This window comes from Capricornis sumatraensis, chromosome 17 (genome assembly GCF_032405125.1).
Source record: "Capricornis sumatraensis isolate serow.1 chromosome 17, serow.2, whole genome shotgun sequence".
NCBI classification, from domain to species: Eukaryota; Metazoa; Chordata; class Mammalia; order Artiodactyla; family Bovidae; genus Capricornis; species Capricornis sumatraensis.
In genome coordinates this window covers 36,807,101-36,828,953 of record NC_091085.1, presented here as the reverse complement: position 1 = coordinate 36,828,953, position 21,853 = coordinate 36,807,101, and positions in this window count along the sequence as shown.

The window sequence follows — 21,853 nt, the reverse complement described above, 5'->3', positions numbered from 1 at the left end:
TTAGTGCTGTCTTACATAAAATTCATGGATACATGGATAGCTTGTAGAAACCATAAAGAGCAAGGGGAATTAATTTAAAAAATTTAATATAGTGTTTCAGTTCATCACTCAGTCTTGTCCGACTCTTTGCAACCCCATGAACTGCAGCATACCTGGCTTCCCTGTCCATCACCAACCCCTGGAGCCTATTCAAACTCATGTCCATCGAGTCGGTGATGCCATCCAACCATCTCATCCTCTGTCATCCCCTTCTCCCACCTTCAGTCTTTCCCAGCATCAGGATCTTTCCCAATGAGTCAGTTCTTCACATCAGGTGGCCAAAGTATTGGAGTTTCAACTTCAACATCAGTCCTTTCAATGAATATTCAGAACTGATTTCCTTTAGGATGGACTGGTTGGATCTCCTTGCAGTCCAAGGGACTCTCAAGAGTCTTCTCCAACACCACAGTTCAAAAGCATCAATTGTTCGGTGCTCAGCTTTCTTTATAGTCCAACTCTCACATCCATACATTGACTACTGGACAAACCATAGCTTTGACTAGACGGACCTTTGTTGGCAAAGTAATGTCTCTGCTTTTTAATATGCTGTCTAGGTTGGTCATAGCTTTTCTTCCAAGGAGCAAGTGTCTTTTAGTTTCATGGCTACAGTCACCATCTGCAGTGATTTTGGAGCCCCCAAAATAAAGTCTGTCACTGTTTCCATTGTTTCCCCATCTATATGCTATGAAGTCATGGGACTGGATGCCATGATCTTAGTTTTCTGAATGTTGTGTTTTAAGTCATTTCTTTCACTTTCATCAAGAGGCTCTTTCATTCTTCTTCACTTTCTGCCATAAGGGTGGTGTCATCTGCATATCTGAGGTTATTATAGTTCTCAATAATCTCTTTGTTGACCCAGGGATTGAACCCGGGTCTCCTGCATTGCAGGCAGATTACTTACCATCTGAGCCATAGGGAAATCCCTAGGAAAAACATACTGTTATGTATAAAATTGATAAGCTACATAATACATTATAATATACAGTACATAGGAATATAGCCACTGTTTTGTAATAACTTTAAATGGAATAAAATCCATAAATATGTTGAGTCACTATGCTGTATGCCTGGCAATCTTGATTCCAGCTTGTGCTTCATCCATAATATATATATAGTGTTTAATATATATACAGTGTTTAATTCCTGAGAAACGGATGGAATTCTGTCTGGAGAGTCTGCAAATGGTTTGCCTGCATCTGAAATTTATGTTTTGGCCTTGGTGGGTTTCTGGGTACCAACCTGGTACCCACATAAAATGATTATGCTCTTTGAGTAAAGTCTCAGATATTTACCAAAAGATTTTTTTTAATCCAGTGTTTTTGGAAAACTTGAATTTTTTCCATACTTAGTTTCTTGTTCTCATTTTCATTTCTAAATCAACTGTATTTTAAAGTCTGTGTGTGTGTATGTGTGTGTATAAACCTTCATGTGCTATAATTTCCAATTTTTAAAAATATGAATAATAAAATTAAGCACAAATTAAGAAGACAGAAATCAATCCAATGTATTGCTAAGAAATGTTGACTAGATTAACTTTCAGTTAGAAAGACAGTTATGGATTGGATTAAAATGATATTCAGCTCTATGCTGTTTGTGTGTCATAAGTATACACAAAGATTGAAAGGTGAAAGGATGGGAAATGCTGTAAAACACTGATAGTAATAAAAAAGAATTGCTGTTGCTTTAAAAAATAGAATTTGAGGTGAAAAAAAAAGTATTTTGTTTTCATTGTCATTAATATCTATCTTCCTTTTTATCCTCTAGACCTGATCCAAACACACTTCCGGCCCTCACACCCCAAATCAGCTTTAGCTAGTGCCTCTAGAGATCTTTGTGTTTAAGATGGGTCAAGTCAACATCATCTTCCCTGACAGCAATGGATCAGTCATTCTGTGTCTTGAAACATTCTTCTTCCTAGACACTGTTTGCTTAGTTCTCATTCAACTTCAAGGAGTCTTTTATTTGCTGCTTCTTTCCCATTTCCCCAGGCTTTGGATGCTTTAGCACTTAATCTTCAAATTTCTTCTTTCTGAGTCTCAGTAACTCTGCAGGTAATAGTATTTAGTTTCATGTTTTAAAATGGCATCCTTATACTAATGAGTATCAAATTTATATGTATAGACTCCATCCTGTATTCTGAATAAATAACTGTGTATCAACAGTTTCACTTGGATATTTTATAAACATGTCAAACTTCATATGGTGAAAATTCAAAGTCTTAATTCTCACCCCTTTCCAAGGAATTCTCCCAGACTTCCACACCTCTATGATACGTTAACTGTATCTTTCTAGTTGTACAGGGGGAAAAAAAATCTTGATATTATTTTTGATCTCTTTCTTTTTCAACCTCTTATTTCTTATCCCTTGGCAGATTATTTCCATTATCCTTTAAAATATACCCAGAACCTAACCACTTCTCATCTTCACTACTTCTATCACTCTTACAAAAGCTACCGTCATTTTACATTGGTTAATTATAATAACTCCTAATCTGTCTCCTTCCTTTCATTCCACTTTACAGGGATCCAAAATTGTCTTTTTTATTTCTTTTTTTTAAAGATAAGATATCATTTATACTCAGTAAATTTCACTTTTTGCATATACAGATTTGGGAATTTTAACAAATACATAGTCTTGCAATTACCACCTACTCAAATTACAGCACAGTTCTGTTGCTGCTGCTAAGTTACTCTGCTCAAATTCTCCTATGTCTCTTTGTAGCCAACCCTATGCCTAGCCTTTGGCAGCCTGTTTTCTGTTTTCTACTCATATAATTTTGCCTTTACCGGAATATCATATAAATGGAATTGTGTAGAGTATAACCCTTTGTGTCTGGCTTCTTTTGTTTACTGTAATGCATTTGAGATTCACCATATTTTATGTGTCCTTTTTATTGGTAAGTAATATTCCATCACATGGATGTAAGCAATTTACCATTAGTTGAAGAACGTGTGGGTTGTTTTTAATTTTTGGTGATTGTGAATAAAGATGCTATAAATATTTGCTTAATAGGTTTTGGTAAGACAATAAGTTTTCATGTCAGTTGGGTAAATACTTGGAGTGGGATTGCGGGATCTTGTGGTAAGTGTTTTTAACTTTATAAGAAACTGTCTAATTGTTTTCCAAAGTGGCTATGTCATTTTGCATCCCACCAGTAATGTATGAGGGTTCCCATTGCTCCATGTCTTCACCAGCACTTGGTATTGCAAAGTTTTTAAAATATTTTTGCCTTTTATTAGGTATGTAGTAGCAACCCACTCCAGTACTCTTGCCTGGCAAATCCCATGGACGGAGGAGCCTGGAAGGCTGCAGTCCATGGGGTCGCTAGGAGTCAGACACGACTGAGTGACTTCACTTTCACTTTTCACTTTCATGCATTGGAGAAGGAAATGGCAACCCACTCCAGTGTTCATGCCTGGAGAATCCCAGGGACGGGGGAGCCTGGTGGGCTGCTGTCTCTGGGGTCGCACAGAGTCGGACACGGCTGAAGCTACTCAGCAGCAGTGTCTCATTATGACTAACAGTGGTGAGCTTTTTTTTTTTTCTTGCTATTGGTATATATTTGGTGAAGTGATTGCTCAAGTGTTTTGAGATTTGTTTTTTTTCTTTTAGTTGTTTCCTTGCTGAGCTTTCAGAGTTCTTTATTCTAATCCAAGTCTATTACCTATATAATTTGCACATATCTTCCCCCAATCTAAAGATTGTCTTTTCATTTCTTAAGAATACCTATTGGGAGTTCCTTGGTGGTCTAGTGGTTAGGATCCAGGACTTTCTGTGTTGTGGCCTGGTTTAATCTCTGGTTGGAGAACTGTGATCCTGTAAAAACTGCGTGGTGTGGCCAAAAAAAGAGCACCTTTTGAAGAGCAGAACTTCTTTTTTTTGGTTGTACTGGGTCTTTGTTGCAGTGCAAGGGGGTTTTTCTGGTCGCAGTGCACAGGCTCTATAGTTTCAGTGCATTGATTTAGTTGCTCTGTGGCATGTGGGATCTTAATTCCTTGACCAGGGATTGAATCCACATCCCCTACATAGGAAGATAAATTCTTAACCATTGGACCACCAAGGAAGTCCTTATAACTGTAATCTTAAAAATCAATATGTGCCATCCACCTTTTTTCTCTTTTTATTTCTAAAATATTTTGACGATTCTAGTTTCCTTGCATTTTTACATAGATTATAAAAGTAGCTTATCTATTAAGCTATTTTAAAAATAGCTTATCTATGTCTATAAAAACTCCAAATAGTATTTTGATTGGAATTGCATTGAATCTACAGTTTAGGAAGAATTATAAAATTTTAACAGTATTGAATCTTCCAGTCTATGAACATGATATACTTCTCCTTTTAAGTATTTGTTTGTTCTTCAGTGTTTTATAGTTTTTGTTGTATTTTGTACACATTTTATTGCCTATGTCCCTAAGTATATTATGATTTTGGTATCGCTATAAATGGTGCTTTAAAATTTTTATTATCCATTGTTTATTGCTATTATATAGAAATAGGATAGATATTTTTCATATTATTCTTTGTGATGTTAATTTTAAGTGTCAGCTTAACTGAATCAGAGGATACCCAGATGTCTGGTTAGATATTGCTTCTGGGTGTCTCTGTGATGCTTTTTCTACATGAGATAAGTATCTGAATTGTTGGGCATGGTAGATTGTCATCCTCAGTCCATTATCGAACCCATTGAAGGTCTGAACAAAAATGTGGAGGAAGGAGGAATTTGCTCCTTTTTTGCTGTCTCATTGAGCTGCTGTTGCTGCTAGGTCGCTTCAGTCGTGTCTGACTCTGTGCAACCCCATAGACGAACGTCTCATCTCATCTTGGGCTGGTATTTATATCATTGAATTCCCTAGGTCTCAGGCCTTTGGACTCAGAGCTGAATTACACCACTGGCCTTTCTAAGTTTTCAGCTTACAGATGACAGATTGTGGGATTTCTCATCCTCCATAGTCTTGTAAGCCAGTTCCTCATATTAAATCTTCTTTTCTATCCTATTGGTTCCTTTACTCTGGAGAATCCTGACTAATACAGTTTTGTATCCTGTAATATTGATAAAATTACCAGTAATAGTTCTAGTAGCTTTTTCTGTAGATTTTTTGATATATTTTACATTGATCGATTTCTGCATAGTCATGTTCTCTGTGAATAGCTGCAGTTCATTGCTTATTTTTATATATTTTCATTTATTGTCTTATTACATTGATTGGGAACTCCAACATGATGTTGAATAGAAGTTATAAGACATCCTTGCATTGTTTCTGATTTTAGGAGGAAAGCATTCAGTCTTTCACCATTAAGTATGATGTTGTAGATTTTATTTCCAGTGTACTGAGAGTTTTTAAAAAATTTTTATTTAATTGGAGGCTAATTACTTTACAATATTGTGGTGGTTTTTTACCATACGTTGACATGGATCAGCTATGGGTGTATGTGTGTCCTCCATCCTGAACCGCCCCCCACCTCTTCCCCATCCCATCCCTTTGGATTGTCCCAGTACACTGGCTTTGAGTGCCCTGTTTCATGCATCGAACTTGGACTGGTGATCTGTTTCACATATACATGTTTCAGTGCTATTCTCCAGAGAGTTTTTAATCATGAATGGATGCTGATTTTGGGTGGGGGGGGTATTTTTTCTGGGTCTTTTGAAATGATTACATGTTTTGTTTTAATTAGCTTATTTATATTGTGAATTGCATTGAATTATTTTCAAATAATGAGCCCAGGATAAACTATTCGACTGTGACATATTACCCTTTTTATACACTGTTAGATTCCATTTGCTTTTTTTTTTTTTAGAGGAATGAAGAATATTGGTTTTTCTTGGATTATCTTTGCTTGATTTTGGTATCAGGGAATACTGCCTCATAAATGAGTTACTAAACATACCCTCCTCTTCTGTATTTTGGAAGAGTTTGTATACAGTTGTTATTGTTGATTCCTTATGGGAGTGGTAGAATTTGCCAGTGAAGTCATCTGGGTCTGAAATTGTTGGAATGTTTTTAACTACTAATTAATTTTTTAAAGAGACATGGGCCTATTTAGGTAATCTAGGTTTTCTTGAGTGAACTTTTGTAGTTTATATATTAAAGAGTTTGTCTGTTTTGGGGGGGTGTTTTTAGTAATATTCCTTTTTTATTCTTTCAATGTTTGTAAGGTCTTTAGAGATACAGGCATACCTCAGAGATATTATGGATTTGGTTCCAGACCACCATAATAAAGTAAATACCACAATGAAGCAAGTCACAAGAATTTTTGGTTTTACAGTCTGTATACAGTATGTGTATACTATACTCTGGTCTATTAAGTGTGCAATAACATTATGTCTAAAATAAAAATGAGCATATCTTAGTTTAAAAGTATTTTATTGCTTAAAAAATATGATAACCATCATCAGAGTCTTCAGTAAGTTATAATAGTCCTTTTCCTGGTGGACGGCCTCGCCTCAGTGTTGATGGCTGTTGACTGATCAGGGTTGTGGTTGCTGAAAGTTGGGGTGGCTGTGGCAGTTTCTTAAAATAAGAGAACTATCAAGTCCACTGAATTGGTTGACTCTTCCTTTCATGAACAATTTCTCTGTGACATTTAATGCTGTTTGATAGCATTTTACCCACAGTAGATCTTTCAAAATTGGGAGTCAGTCCTCTCAAACCTTGCCACTGCTATATCAACTAAGTTTATACAGTATTCTAAATTCTTTGTTGTCATTTCAACATTCTTCACAGCATCTTCATTAGGAATAAGTAGATCTTATCTTAAGAAACCACTTTCTTATGAGATTACAGCAATTTAGTCACATCTTCAGTCTCCACTTATAATTCTAGTTCTCTTCCTATTCCCACTGGTTGGGACTACACTTTGAAAATAGTACTTTAGCCTAATTCTTGAAATATCAGTCTTCTCTGATAAACTTTTCTTAGAAACTGTATGGTAGACAATCACAATTGATATTCCCAAAGAGTAGATGGCCTGGTCTTCTGTGTTTTAAAGCTTTTTTGAGGTATAATTTCCACAAAATTAACTCACTTGAAGTGTATAGTGTGATTAATGTCAGTAAATGTGTATATTTGTACACCAGTGCCATAATTTAGTTGTTTTGTTTCTGTTTTTAAAAATTTATTTGACTGTGCTGGGTCTTAGTTGCAGCACATGGGATCTAGTTCCCTGACCAGGTATCAAACCCAGGCCCCGTGATTAGGAATATGAAGTCTTAGCCACCATATTCCCTTGGGGTCGGAAGTCCCCCATAATTATTTTTAGATTGCATCATGCTAAAAGTTACCTCACAATCATTTGCAGTCAGTGTCAGCACTCAATTTCAGTCTGATATAACCAATGATCTGCTTTCGGTCTTTATGTTTTTGCATTTCCTAGAAACTTCATATAAATAGGATATATGATTTATAGTCAATGTGTCTGGCTTCTTTCAACTAATATAATATTTTTGACATTAATCCATGTTGTTGCTTATGTTAGTACTTCTCTCCTTTTTGTAAGGTGTAGTGTTCTGTAGTATGGACATATTTCATTTTGTTTATCCATTAAATAGTTGTATATTTGGTTTATTTTTCCACTTTTGGCTATTATGAAAAATGCTATTTTGAACATTCACATATAAGAGATGGCCCATGATTTTAATTAAAAAGAAGTTATAATATCTAAATGATATTTGTATGTCATCTTTGTATTTTATAAAAAAAATACTTTTTAATATATTCTTATTTCCTAACTAGTTATATTTCTAGTAATGTAATTTTTATACTGAATATATTTTATGTACTTGTAATTTTCTTAACTATTTTTGGTAATTTTTTTGTCAAAATATTATAAATTGGTAAATGATACACTATACAAATTTTGTAAAATATTTCTTTTGAGATAATAAAAAGTACTCTATAGATCTTAATTTCATAAAATTGATATATCTGCTCTTGGTGATGGGTCAAATTCAGGCCGAATTCAACTTGGAATAAAATCAATGTAAAAGTGAAATAAAACTTTAACTTTTTAATATGAAAATGTTCAGATAAAAATAAAAGCAGAGAGAACTGTTGATGAACTCCCATGTACTTATCTTGGGCTTCCCCTTGTGGCTCAGCCATGAAAAATCAGCCTATAATGCAGGAGACGCAGAAGACTCAGGTTCAGTCCCCTGGATCCGGAAGATCCCCTGGAGAAGGAAATGACAACCTACTTCAGTATTCTTGCCTGGAGAATCCCATGGACAGAGGAGCCTGGAGGGCTATAGTCCCTGATATTTGGACTCTCTCTTTGAGAGAGTTGGACAGGACTGAAGCACCTGAGCATGTTTACTGGTGTTATCACTGAGTTTAGATGTTATCAGCCAGATCTATTCATCATAAAGTTTCCCTTAATTTTTTTTTTTCCCCAAGGCTTTTGTTGCTAGAGCAGTTTTAGGCTGATGGCAAAATTTAGAGGAGGGTACAGAGATTTCACGTTTACACCCTGACCCTAGCTTACTTGCTATTACCCATCTGGTGAAAGAGGTTGCCTCCTCAGAGCAATAGCCCACATCAGAGTGGTACATTTGTTACTATTGATGAGCCTACATTCACACATCATAATCAGCAGAAGTCCATAGATACATTAGCATTTACTTTTTTTTTTTTTAGTTTCTGTTTTTCTTATTCTTTTAAAAAAGTTTTTAATTTATTTTTGGCTGTTCTGGCTCTTTGTTGCTGTGTGTGAACTTTCTGTATTTGCAGTGAGTGGGGCCTACTCTAGTTGTTGTGTGAGGGCTTCTCATTATGGTGGCTTCTCTTGTTGCAGAGCATGGGCCCTAGGCTTTGGTAGTTGCAGCATGTGGGCTCAGTAGTTGTAGCTCCTGGGCTTAGTTGCTCTGTGACATGTGGAATCTTCCCAGATCAGATATCAAACCCATGTCCCCTGCTTTGGTATGAGGATTCTTAACCACTGGACCACCAGGGAAGTCCCAGCATTTACTCATGGTGTTGTATATTCTGTTGATTTGGATAAATGTATAATGAAATGTAGTCATCATTATAGTGTCATATATAGCATTTTCACAGCCCTAAAAACTTGCTCTGGATTCTGCCTATTCATCTCTGCTACCAGCCCCTAGAAACAACTGTTTGGTTTTTTTTTTTTTATCATCTCCATAGTTTTCCTTCTCCAGAAGGTCAAATAATTGGAATTTTGCAGTGTGTAGCCTTTTCAGATTGAATCCCCTCACTTGGTAATATGCATTTAAGGTTCCTTTGTGTCTTTTCATAGTTTGATAGCCCATTTCACTGAATAACTTATCCATTGTCTAGCTGTATGACAGTATATTTATCCATTTACCTACTGAAGGACATCTGGTTGCTTCCAAGTTTGGGCAGTTATAAATAATACTGCTTTAAATATCCATGTGCAGATTTTTGTGTGGACGTAAGTTTTCAGCTCCTTTGGGTAAATACCAAGGAGGGTGACTGCTTGATGGTATGTAAGAATATGTTTAGTTTTGTAAGAAACTTCCAAACTGTCTTCCAGAGTGGCTGTACCATTTTTCATTTCTACACTACCACCGTGAATGAGAGTTCCTGTTACTTCATATTCTCATCAGCATTTGTTAGTGTTGTCGGTGTTCTGGATTTTGGCCAGTCTAATAGATGTGTCGCAGAATCTCATTGTTGTCTTACTTTGCAGTTCCCTGATGATATCTGATGTGGAGTATCTCCGTGTGCTTTTTGCCATCTATATATCTTCTTTGGTAAGGCTTCTGTTAGGTCTTTGGTCCATTTTCTAATCAGGTTTTTGTTGTTATTGTTGTTGAATTTTGACGGTCCTTTGTATATCTTGGATAATAGTCCTTTATCATATGTGTGTTTTACAAATACTGTTTGACATTCTGTGGCTTGTCTTTTTATTCTCTTCAAAGTGGTGTTCTCAAAGCCGAAGTTTTTCCTTTTACAGAAGTTAGTATAGCAACTAACTTATATTTCTTTCATGGGTCGTTAAATCTCTCCTCAGCATTTTACCAATGATTTTAGCAGATATTGATGAATGTTTTCCTGATCCTCTATTTCACTAGAGTTGCAATATAGTCATCTTCTAATTTTGTTATTCCTTTTATGTTTCTTAACCTAGAATTCTGTAAGGAAGAATTTTTTCTTTTAATTAACTCTTTATTTAGTCTGGAATTCAATTTACAAAAGACAGGTTAAATTCTTTTTTCTTTCCTTATATTCTATTGATCATTTTCAGAATAATGAGTTGGTGCCATAGCAGCCTAGAAATTTGATTAAATTTTAAAATAACTATTATGAACTCTTGGCGTCTGTTTATTTGATGTTCTTAGGCCCATTCAGTCATTGTTTTGACTGGCAGTGTCTCCTAAAGTTTGCTGCTATGTCTCCATGAACCATGCTAATATTTTCATTTTTAACTTCATTGCTTTCTGGCTCAAGATTTCCTAGGCTTTTATAATACTTTGTGCTTCCAACTTTTTTTTTTTTTAAGGAGACTGATCAGTGGGAAGTGGAATTTAGAAGCCATAATCTATATGCTAGGAAGCTTACTATTTCTGGGTTGTTACTGCTCCTATATCTTTGAATATTTCTTTTACAAGGGCACTGGATTTACCATATTTTTCAGTGTATGCTCCTATTTTTAACCCCTGAGATTGTGTATCATCTTACCATATAGAAAAATACCATTAACACAATTCAGTTAAGTTTTTCAGTCATTGGATGGGGATATACTTTTTTCCTAGGCACAATTGTAGATCCCGGTGTACACATATAGATTGTGGCCCTTGCTTTCAGAGAAGCACTGAGATTTACTGCTAGCATTTAATGGAAGATATATAAGAAAATAAATTTCAATTTAACAAATCTAAAAATAAATGGATAAAAATGCAGAGGTGGCACAAAAAAAAATTGATTAATGATTAATTCTGTTGGCAGAAGATGTTTGAAGAATGCTACACATTCCCAGAGAAAGTACTCAGCATTTGTGCTGGATTTTAAAGGAATGATATGAGTCCAGTTGGGTGTAAAAAGATGAGGGAAAGGGACTTTAGATACAGGAAAAAGCATATGAAAAGATATGATGCAAGAAAACAAGAGCAACAGAAAATAGGAATAACAAGTAGGTTGCTATTTGGGGCACCAAGATTGACATGGAGAATGACAATAGAAGCAAAACTTAAGCAAAATAGGAGAGTATTATATGCCATGATAAAGAGCCTATGCCTCTCCTAGAGGCAATGGGGAAAAACCTGAAAATTTTTAAGCAGAAATATGAAATGACCTAATTTGCTTCTCAGAATAATTATTCTGGCAACAGTAAAGATAATGGACTAGGAAGGAAAATACCAAGATAGTGAGACTAGGTAACAGAGTGGGTTTGTTCCCTTTTGAGTTTACAAACTTGTGTCTAAATAGTACTTGGAATGTATTAGGTACTCAGTAATATTTGTTGAGTGAACAAAAGTTTATTGTATGAATCAAAAGAAGTTGATAAGTCTGAATAAAAACCACGTAGAAATAGAGCCTGCAGTTTTGACACTTTAACTTGATTTGTTTGCTTGCTTACTTAGTGTTTTACCTTCAGATTTTCACAAACTAATTAATAAAAACAACCCAACAGAAAAATAATCAAAAGGATATGAATGGCAAGCTCACACAAGGGAAATCTGAGTGCTGACTATATAAAAATATGCTCAACTTCACTAGTAGCCAAAGAAATGCAAATACCTTTTAAATCCCCTAAGATGGAAAAATATTTAAAAGTCTAAGCAAAACCTAGCCTTGACCAGGATAACTGCTAGTCAAAGTATGAACTGGTGAAACCACTATAGAAAGCAGGTTGGCAAACAGTATTTAGTAAACCAGAAGATGCACATTGCGCTTGACTCAGTATTTCCATTTCAGATATAAACCCTAGAGAAATACTCATACTTGTACAAAGAGACATGTTCAGCAATGTTCACTGCACCACTATTGATTATACCAAAAATGTGAAAACACTGTCTTCAGGAGAATGAATAAATTTTAATATTTTGTATACAACATGATATTCTGCAGTGTAAATGAATAAACCAAAGCTGTATGAATAGAACTTGATAATGGTCACAAAGAAAATATTGACTGAAAAAGCCTGCAAAATGATATTATACTGTGATGCCATTTATATCAAGTTAATTATGCAAAATAATATTACTACATATATAGAGTAATAGATAAAAATATCAAATATAAGAGCCTGGTTATCTCTGAGGAGGAAAAACAAAATGGGATTAGGAAAGGTTATTAGGCATATTTTTCTTTAAAAAAAAGTTTGGAACAAAGCAGAATTAAAATTTAGTTATCTAGATGATGTGTAGACAAGTGTTTTTTCTTTTTAAATTTTTTCTTGTATATTTGAAATATTTCTAATGAAAAAAGTACTCTGAGAATAGAGAATTTCAGAATTATCCTTGTTCTCAGTAATAATTTTTCTAGCATTGAAATACTTTTAACAGTTTTTTTTGTTGTTGTTGTTTTTTTGCAGATTTGACTGATGAATTAGCTCAGAAGCTGTTTGATGTTTCAGAAGAATCTTCAGCAACAATGGCCCGTTCATTGCCCACAGCAGTTCCAGAATCTCCCAGAATTTACCTTGCAAGGACACCCAAGACACCTCGAACACCTCGATTACAAGATCCAAACAAAACACCAAGATTTTATCCTGTTAAAGAACCCAAAGCTATTGATGTAAAGGTACACAGAACACCAAAAATATAAAGCCTACATTTTGTATACTTCACCATTACAAAATGAAACTTTTTTAGTTTCTATCACAATAAAAAAATTGTATTTTAAGTTGCAGGAATTCGTTAAAAAAATGATATTTTACCACAGTGATGTCTTCTCAGGTTAAGGAATAACTTCTTTACAATGGATAGTGTTAATTAAAGATGATCAGAATGTATAATAAAGAATCATTTTAAGCTGTGTTTTCTTTAATCCTTGTTTTGAAACCTTAGCCATGCTAAGTTTTGTAACTTGTATGTGAGATGTTTGAGTTTTGTGACTTCATATGATTTCATAATGTGTCATCTACAGTCTGAAACTGTTTGAGTTGGTTTATAGTCAGAGGGTTTTAATTTACTTGTGAGGTTCACACTACTGAAAGTAATAGCAATGTTTGACTTCTTTTTCCTTAGAGTCCAAGAAAGAGAAAAACAAGACATAGTACAAATCCCCCTGTAGAGTGTCATGTTGGTTGGGTAATGGACTCCAGAGATCACGGACCAAGAACGTCCTCTGTCAGGTACGGTATCTGTCAAACATTGCTTTGTTCTTGATTTTAAGTTCACTGGAAACAGTTACTAATTAGATATTTGGGAACATTTAAAAATTGATATGTTAGCAAGTTATAGAACAATGAAAATAGTAAAAAGAAGCCAAAGAAGAGGAAATAAGTGGGACAGTTTTACAATAAGTATGTTAAGGAATAATTCAGTAGGATAGTTATTTTTTTTTCCCCCTTTTGAAGTAATTTCCACAAATGTGTACTCTTAGATTAAAAATATTTAGGTCTATTAAAGTTATTATCTTTGGAAAGATTCCAGATATTTTGTGGCATAGTAGGTTCTTAGTGAGTTAATGTGCTAAACAATCTGTTCAAACTGTGTAAAGGATATGGAAATAAAACACATTAATATTTTAGAGTTTTTCCTTTGGGGGAAAATAATTTAGATTAGCTGGTTATTTTTCTTTTAGCTTTAATTTTACAAAAGACTATTATTTATCTGAAAAGAGATGACAGAACGAACTTTTACTATGCCAGTTAAATACATTATAAAAATATGGTTATGCTATGTCCTGTACAGTGATTGCAGAGGTGAGTTACTATTGCTTTGTGTTTCTTGAAAACCTGTCTTGCATTTGTATAGATATTTTGAAAATAATTATCTAATCAACTTTCTAATTGGAAAATGAGTTTTAGGAAAACAAATCTTTTTTGACTGGTTACTATAAGGGAAGAATTAGTTTTATTCAAAGAAAAACTAGAGAGTTTATCATGATCTGAAAATCTCCAAGTATTTCTTTTCAGGGATATTCATGTGGTACTTTTCATTTTGTTCTCATTAGATATATTTTCCTTAAAAGATAAAATGTCTATATGCTCTTCTTGCACATCTATTGTCTACTTAGTTATTTTGTATTCTAAGTCATTTTCAGAGTTTGTTTCTTTAATTATTATTTTTTATTGGAGGAGTATGTTTAGAGATAAGTAGATAATGATGAAAAATGTTGCACTGATATATAGCAGAGAAGACAATATATATAGTCCCTCCCTTTACAGACCTTAATTTGGAGATGGCAGACAAATATGTAATTACAATAATGAGGGGTGAATTTTTTTAATTAACTTACCTTGTAGAGTTTTAGTTACAAGCAAAATTGAGTGGAAGGTACAGAGTTCCCTCACCATAACCTTCCCCACTATAAACATTCATATCTTTTTTAAAAATTTATTTATTTTTAATTGAAGGGTTATTTAATTGCTTTAACAAATCTTTTGACCAGTTACATTAATGTAAGTATTGATTGGATTTAAATCTGTCATCTAGTATTCTATTTGTCTCATCTATTCTTTTTCTTTTTTCCTGCTTTATTTTGGATCAGCTTGGTTTTTGTAATGATTCTATTTTATCTCTACTATTGGCTTGTTGTATCTCTCTCTCTTTTTTTAAACTAGCCTTCTAGGGTTTATAGTGTACATTATAACATATAATCTCCTTTCAAATGATGCATCATTACATGTATAGGATAAGAACCTTACTATAGTAAAGTTCCATCTCTTCCCATCCTTTGTTATTATTATTTTTTAGACAATTAGATTTTAAAACAATTAACAGGAAAAAGGAAGTTTGAAAAATATTCTCATTTTTTCCATTTACAATGCTCTTCATTTCTTAAATATTTCTTGTGCTGGTCTATTGGCAATGAATTCTGTTAGTTTTTATTTAACAAGAAATGTTTAATAAAAAATTAAATTGAATTTAAAAGTAAAGCTGAAAGAAATTAAACATTCATTTAAAATAACAATGACAAATATTCTATATTAACATAAATAAACATTTTAATGAGATACAGTTCTCAAAACAAAAGATTCCTGAATAGAGTGGTATTTGTCTTAAAGTTTTACATATTTGTTTAATGTTTTGTTTTATGTGAGATGACTGGATTCTCATATGTTTCTATATTCAGTCTTGTCATTTGTGGGTTTTTTTTTTGTTGAAATAGAATAATAAAATCCAGGGAAGGGAGACATGTTTTAATAGCCTTTTCAGATAATTAAAATTTATTCTTTGATATTATCCAAAGTAGGTATTCTTTGATTTTATCCAAAGTTGAACAAGTGGTAGTTTTGAAAATATTAGTTGCAATATGGAATCTGAAACCATATGTTAATGACTTTCTTATACTCAGTGAAGTTTTCATACTATGTTACATTAAAATCCACTGGACTTCTTCCACTTTGAATGGCTCTTTTGTCATGCATGCTTTTGTAACATCACGAGTCATTGGTCACCTGGAAAACTTGATTAACTTAGTTATGCAGACTTCTAAATGATGACATATCTCAAAATAAAATTTCAAAGTAATCACATTTTAAAAAGTCACCCCTGAGGAGGAGAAGGAGGAAAAGAGGAGGGGAAAGAGGAAGCAAGAGAAAAGAGAGAAGAAAGAGAGAAGGAAACACCATGAATGTCCAACAATAGGGCATCAGTTATACATATTGCTTTCCAAAGATACAAAGAATTCTGCAACCATTAAAAAGTTATTGCTGGCTAGCTTACAGTATTTTCTTAAGAGGACCCCAAGAGAAAATACAACCAACACAAAATGAATGAGTATATCACACGTGCCTAACACACAGCGTTAAATATGTGATGAAGAGAGGAAGGCCAGCCTGGTGGGCAGGCACTGAGGAGTACACACAGTTCTGGATGTTTATTGAAACAAGGCCTCAAAACTGCAAGTGCAGAAGGAAGATTCTCAAATCTCATGATAGAGACCCCGTGAGGGCAGCAGCATCTATCAAAGGTGATGCTGAAACCCCCACCAGGTGGAAGAAGTTAACTGTGTGCTGCCCATAAGTGTAGATACCCCATACCCATTGGAACCAAAATTAACTCCTGACACCTCCCCACCAACCAGTCAGCAAAATGAGAACTAGCTGATCATGTACCCCACAATCCCCCACCCTCACCCTGTCTTTTTTTGTTGTTATTGTTGAAGTATAGTCAGTCTACAGTATCGTGGCAATCCCTGCTGTACGGCAAAGTGACTCAGTTACACATACATAAGTGCTGCTGTGCTGCACACAGTTGTCGTGTGCTACTCTTTGCGACCCTGTGGTCTGTAGCCTGTCAGGCTCCTCTGTCCCTGGAATTTCCCAGGCATGAACGCTGGAGTGGGTTGCCATTTCCTCCTCCAGGGGATCTTCCTGACCCAGGGATTGCGTCTCCTGCATTGTCAGGGAGATTCTTTACCACTGAGTCACCTGGGAAGCCTATTATACATTCTTTTTTTTTTTTTTCATATTTTCCATTATGGTTTATCCCAAGCAATTGGATATAGTTCCCTGTACTATACAGTAGGACCTTGTTGTTTATCCATTTTAAGTGTAATAGTGTGGATATACCAACCCCAAACTCCCAGACCATCCCTCTCGCCCTCTCCTTTTACCTTGGTAACCACATATCTGATCTCGGTCTGCCTCACCCTGTCTTTAAAAACCTTTCCCTGAAAGCCATCGGGGAGTTTCGGGTCTTTGAAGCATTAACTTCCTGGATACCTTGCTTGGTGCCTTAAAATAAACACACTAAGGAGAGTAATGTCAGGCAGATAACAGAGTGGGAAGGAATAGGTAGGTATCTGTCTCACCACTTAAACAACAGTTATATTTTCAGAAATTGTCTATATCGACAGTTTTGGAACTCTACAGTCTTTTTAAACACTTAAAGCTTCCAGAGGAAAGCATGTTGGGTAAATTGTCGATATTGGTTGATGTCAGCCTTTTGTGTAGTAGCAGCTGTCTATCTTCCTCCACCCCCAGCCCTGTAACCGGCGTTTGGGAAGATGGCAACCCCCACTCTGGTATGACTTGCTGGATCCAAAATAGGCAATGAGGACTTTGTCCTCCAAATATTGGAGTTTGTATTCCGACTGCTGTTATGCCCAAGTCGCAAAATCTCCCAGTGACCACCAGGGAGCCGATATCCAATGCAAAAGCAAGAGAGTTTTTATTACCAAGCTCGAGCTGGGGTTCCCACGGATACCGATGCAGCAGCTATAGGGAGGAGCCCTGAGCTCTGGGTTACATTGCTTATATAGGGTATTCTGGCGTGAAAAATTCAAAAAACGGGAGTCTCCGGGTCTGATTGGTCACCTTCTGGTGAAGGGTTAGGTGTTGAGTTCTGATTGGTTCTCCTTTCCCGGGCTTGATTCGAATTTCCCAGGCTGGCCAAGGGTTCTGCTTGGTTCACAGGTGGTGGGGTGAGGTCAGGGAATTTCCAAAGGCTCTTTTCCTGGAACCTTACAAAATGGAGTAGCTTTGATTCTTCACTGCTAACTGCTTCTGATCAACAAAGTTCAGACAGAGTCTGGTGGCCATTGTTTCTTCCACACTGGCTGAATGTCTTTTTTTGTTTTAACATTCAAAAGCAACCACTAATGGAGGGAAATTTAGAAAACGATCACCCATGCCCAAGAAAAGATGTAGGCTCAGAAAAAGATCTAAGAGACTTTAAGCTTTCACCTCAGACTTACCTCAGCACAGAATTACCCTACAACAGTTGAGGAAAAAAAAAACACAGCAAACCCTGGGCAAGAGGGAGAATTTGATTTCCAGAGTTACCACAGTATAAGATTCAAATTTTCATTGTTAAACAACAAAAAAATCACAAGACTTACAAAGAAATAAAGTATGGTCCGTTTGAAGGACTAAAATTAATTGATGAAAATGTACCTAATGAAGCTCTGATTCCCATTTTTCTTAATCAGAGTCTTTAAAACTGCTGTTTTAAGGATACTCAAAGAGTTAAATAGATATAGACAAAGATGGCAAAGCAATGTATGAAGAAAACAAGATTACCGAGAGAGAGAAATTATATAAAGGAACCAGAAAGGAATTCTGCAGCTGAAAATACAGTAACTAAAATGAAAAATACACAAGGGGGTTCAAAAGTAGCTTTCATCAAGCAGAAAGAAAAGAATAAGCAGACTTAAAGATGAAACAGTTTAAATTATCAAATCTGAGGAACAGAAACAATGAAGAAAAAGTCAAGCAGTACCTAAGGTATCTGTCAGATACATGAACTAGACCAGTACACACACTGTGGGAATCTCAGAAGGAAAAGAGAAAGGGGGCAAGAAGAATATTTGAAAGAATAGTGGCTCCCAACTTGACAGAATACATGAATCTACAGATCTGGTAACCTTAATGAACTTGAAGTAGGATAAACCAGAAGAGACTAACTTCAAGACACTTTATAATGACACTATTGAAAACCAAAGACAAAGAGAAAATCCTGAAAGCAGCACACGAGAAGATACTCATCATATACAAGGGATCCTTAGTAAATGTATCAGCCAATTTCTCAGCAGAATCCTTGTAGGCCAAAAGCCAGTAAACTGATATATTCAAAGTGCAGGGGGGGAAAAAACCTGTCAACTAAGAATTCTTTATCTGGCAAAACTGCCCTTCAAATTTGAAAGACAGTCAGAGATAAAGCCTGAGGGGGGAAAAAAGAAACAAAAGATACATTGATTTAGAAAAAAGAAACAGAACTGTCTTTGCTCACAGATGACATGATTGTTTATGTAGAAAGTCATAAATAATCAATATACTCCTGGAACTAATAAGCAATTGCATCAGCATTACAGGTTACATGGTTAACATACAAATGTGAATCACTTCCCTATGTACCGGCAATGAACTGGTAGAATTTGAAATTAAGGGCAAAATACTATTTGCATGATCACCCTGCCCAAAATATGTACAAGATCTATATGAAGAAAAGTATAAAACTCTGATGAAAGGAATTTTTTAAAAAACTAAATAAATGGAGTTATATTTGACAGAAAGAGTACTGTCAAGATGTCAGTTCTTCCCAACTAGATCTACATATTCAAAACAATTCCAATTAAAAAAATCCCAGGAAGTTATTTTGCGGATGTTAACAGACTGATTCTTAAATTTTTTGTGGAGAAGCAAAAGACCCAGAATAGCCAACATGATATTTAAGAAGAACAAAGTTAGAAAATTGATATAACCTGGCTTCAAGACTTACTGTAGAACTACAGTGATCAAAACAGTGTGATATTGGTGAAAATTTTGATAAATATATGAATGGAACAAACTAGAGAGCCCAGAAATAGATCCACATAAATAAAGTCAAATGTCTTTGACAAAGGAGCAAAGGCAATACAGTGGAGCAAAAATAATCTTTTTAACTAATGGTGCTTAGCACAATTGAACATTCATATGTAAACAAGTCTAAACATAGATCTTATGTGCTTCTCAGAAACTAACTCAAAGTGGATCAGAGACCTCACAAAACTATAAAACTCCTTGAAGATAACAGGAGAAAATCTGCGATCCTGGGTTGGATGTTGACTTTTTAGATATGATGCCAAAAGTGAAATATGTGAAGGAAGAAATCAAGAAGCTGAACTTGATAAAAGTGGAAAACTTTTGCTCTGTGAGTGACACTGACGAGAGAATGAAAAGACATGCCACAGAGTGGCAGAAAGTATTTATAAAAGACACATCTGAGAAAGGACTATTGTCTATGATATACAATAAAACTCAACAATAAAGCTCTTATAGAATTCTTAAAACTCAACAGTAAAACAAACAAAATTAAAAAGTACCTGTTAGAAAATGGGCCAAAGACCTATCTGGTACCTCTCCAAAGATATAAGATATACAAATGGCATATAAGCACATGAAGATACTCCATCCACATCATATATTATCAGGGAATTGGAAAAGTGAGACAGCAATGAGATTGTACAACACACCTGTTAGAATGGCCAAATCCTGAACACTGACAACACTAATAAATGTTGGTGGGAATATGGATTAACAGAAATTCTCATTCACTGGCAATATTTTGGGATCTAAAATGGTACAGCCATTTGGAAAATAGTTTGGAAGTTTCTTACAAAACTAAACATACTCTTACATACCATCTAGCAGTCACCCTCCGTGGTACTTACCCAAAGGAGCTGAAAACTTATGTCCACATGAAAATCTGTGCATGGATATTTAAAGCAACTTTATTTATAATTGCCCAAATTTGGAAGCAGCCAGGATGTCTTTCAAGTGGATAAACTGATATATCCAGACAATGAAATAGTATTTGATAGTAAAAAAGAAATGAGCTATGAAACTATGAAAAGACATGGAAGAACCTTAAATGCATATTACTAAGTGAAAGGATTCAATCTGAAAAGGCTACACACTGTAAAATTCCAACTATTTGACATTCTGGAAAAGGAAAACTATGGATAGAAAGACCGGTTTTTTTTAGGGGTTGAGGGGAAGGAGAGATGAATAGTTGGAACTTAGGGGATGTTTAGGCTGTGAAAATACTATGTATGACACTGTAATGATAGCTACTTCTTGTTATAAAGTACAGAATGCACAGCACCAAGAGTAAAGGCTAATGTAACTGTGAACTTTGGGTGATTATAGTGTTGTCAGTGTGGATTGGTCATTTGTAACAAATGTTACTACTCTGGTGGTAGATGTGCTGGATGTTGATAGTGGAGGAGGCCATGGTCTGGGGAGCAGGAAGTATAGATGGTATAAGGGAAATTTCTATGCCTTCCATTCAATTTGCCATAATGCTAATGTTTCTTTAAAAGATAAAGTATTCACTAAAAAAAAAAAAGCTGAAGGAGTTTGTTAGATTTGCTAGATTTTCAGAGTTTGCTAGATTTCCCCAGTAAGAAATGCTAAAGGTAGTCCTCAGTTTGAAATGAATGGACACTTGACAGTAACGTGAAGACATATGAAGAAAGAAGCAATTTTGGTAAGAGTTTTACTGTAATTTAACTTATAACTCCACTTTTTACTATCTATGTTATTTAAAGGACAAACTTTAAAAAATTACTGCTTTGTTATATAGTATATAAAGATTTAATTTAATCAGTAACAGAAAGTAGGGAACAGATATGTTGAGTAGAGTTTTTATTAATTATAATCCTCAAGACTACTACAAAGAAAAAATATATAGATCATATATAAGAGGAAATGATAAGAGAGTCAAAATATTTTATTCAGAAGGAAAAGAAACCACACAAAAGTTGACAGTAAGAGGAAGTGAGGGACGGCAAATCTTTAAGGCATATAGAAAACTAATAACAAAATGGCAGGTCCTTCCTTACCAGCAGTTACTTTAAATATGAATAGACTTCATTTTCCAATCAGAAGACAGAGATTGGTAGAATGGTAAAAAACATGATCCAACTATATACATCTACTAGTTAGTGTTAGTTAGTGTTAGTCGCTCAGTTGTGCCCAACTCTTTGCGACCCCCATGGACTGCAGTCCACCAGGCTCCTCTGTCCATGAGATTTTCCAGGCAAGGATACTGGAGTGGGTTGCCATTTAAATTCAGAGACACAAATAGATTGAAAGTGAAGGGATGGTAAAAGATGCACATTTGAGAGAGCTGGGGTAGCTGTTTTAATATCAGACAAACTATACTTTAAATCTAAGAAAAATATAAGAGATAAGGACATTATATATTAATAGAAGGTTCAATATAGAAGACATAGCA